Consider the following 1,965-nt stretch of genomic DNA (forward strand, 5'->3'; position numbering starts at 1 on the left):
TTGTAAACGGACGATATTTTTTTCCGTGAAAAAAAATTTTATTTCGATCGTTATCTCAGATTTTATAAATCCTTACGACGGTATTTAAATTTAAAAAATGTTTTCGCAAATAAAACAAAACGTAAAAACAAATAATAAAGTAATACAGTATATACTGTATAAATTTATTACAGTGAGATACGATTTAAAAGTGGAATATTTCATTTTCTATAAAAAGATCAATTTTAAACTTATTCGAAAAAATGATATAGAATTATCGACGACGACGAATTTAAAACTAGTTCGCTGCACTATATTGCGGCGCCTCTAGCCGGCGGCAGAATTCGTGGCCGACCTTGGTCAAAATGGCGGCGTCTTGCCCCCAACGCGCACTTTTCGTACCGACTGCGAACGCGGGTCAACTTTATTTCAAAACTAAACAACTTCGGTCTTAAAGATTACTTCGAATACCGTAATATCTTGGTCTGAAAAGTAATGTAAAAGTTCGCGACTGCGCTTACTTTGCAGAAACTTTGTAGCGGACGTAAAATTAGACGAAGTATTACCGAAACGTCTTACTTCCGAACAAAGAGAACGATTCGAACGTTCTCTCCCGTCCCTCCATCCCTTTCCAGGTCGACATTTAGTTTCCCGAATAACGGCTAGACGAAAGCGCGTTAACCGCGAACGAACGGACATCTCCGTTTTACCCCGTGACCCCATCTCGTACCACCTTCCCCCGTATTTCTTTCCTGGCTACATTTTTTAAGATTAGGAAGAGGAACTCATTAATTACGTCCGTGTTTCTTTTTAAAAAAATCTTATCTGTACGACATTTCCGAACGATAGGTTTTAAAGTTTCATTTGGAAGTGGAATCGAAGCCAGGAACACCACGAACACACTGGCATTATTATTTCTTTCGGCTCCGTCTTCGGGAGTTCGAGTATTCCACGAAGGACTATATAAAGGCTCTATATAACCGTAAGATTATTGGTTTGTTTCCTCTCCAAAATAACACGCAATTAAATCCGCATTTAATTTAATTCCAGTCGTTCCGGAAAATCTTTCTCTTCGATTCCTAGAATGCCTCATTAATGGCAGTCCAGAAATCTACAAGAAGGTAAGCGCTGTCGACAGACTTCTACGGAACGAAATACGTCGACGTTTCTCTAACAGTTTTATAATTTTAGGATCATCTACACTCGCTTGAAACTAGAGTATGAAATCGATAGTAAATCCGAAGCCGTCTTGAAACTTTTTTGTGACTATTCCGTGATGAAAAAATATGAAGTAAGTCATTTACTAAAGTTCTATTTTACACACGCTTTAAGTAAGTCATTTACTTACCTTCTGCTTTATACGCGTTGCAATTTTCTACCATAATTTCTGCGCCATCGCTCTTCGTCTTCTACTAAAATATTAACTGGAAATAAAAATTAATGCGTTATTTTATAACATCTTTTTAATGTGTTTTCGATACAATTTTAGGTGAAGGAATGCTTGGAAAGAGAAGGCGGAAGACAACATACAATATTTAAATCGTCTTTATTATTTTAATTAGGAAAGTCTCAACAATCGACCGGGAGATGAGGAATTCTAGCAATATGTCGAACTGCTAAATTTTGTTTGATTAATGGACAAACCATTGACGCATCTCTCTCACGGAATTATGCAAATTTCTCGGTGTTTTGACGATAATTGGAATGCCGTAATTATTTTTGAAAAATAAATGAATAACTAAGCATTAAAACTTCGTTTACTCGATTCTTATGCCTTAAAACTATTGTTAATAGCGCTTAATAATTTTCTCACTTGTTATTTCGAGTTAAATTTTGTACGTAAAGCGCAACTAATTTAACATATATCGATGAGAAAATTCGGCAATAATTATAAAGACAAAAGGGAAAAATTATCATCACTGGCGATAAGTTCAATTAGTGCTCACATTCGCACGCCCATGCATAAACCAAATTAATTGTGACCAA

The 1,965-nt window shown here is 35.9% G+C and overlaps 1 long non-coding RNA gene across 1 annotated transcript; it reads left to right on the forward strand.

Moving 5' to 3' along the window:
• Positions 1 to 348: 348 nt before the first annotated feature.
• On the forward strand, positions 349 to 1,716 carry LOC111616505. The gene is made up of 5 exons (XR_002755262.1): positions 349 to 471; positions 829 to 961; positions 1,030 to 1,100; positions 1,171 to 1,270; positions 1,469 to 1,716. It is a non-coding gene; the product is annotated as an uncharacterized LOC111616505 (long non-coding RNA).
• The last annotated feature ends 249 nt before the right edge of the window (positions 1,717 to 1,965 follow it).

The sequence above is a fragment of the Centruroides sculpturatus genome, unplaced genomic scaffold (assembly GCF_000671375.1).
Source record: "Centruroides sculpturatus isolate CEXI.00-Female unplaced genomic scaffold, Cexi_2.0 scaffold3259, whole genome shotgun sequence".
Taxonomy (NCBI): domain Eukaryota; kingdom Metazoa; phylum Arthropoda; class Arachnida; order Scorpiones; family Buthidae; genus Centruroides; species Centruroides sculpturatus.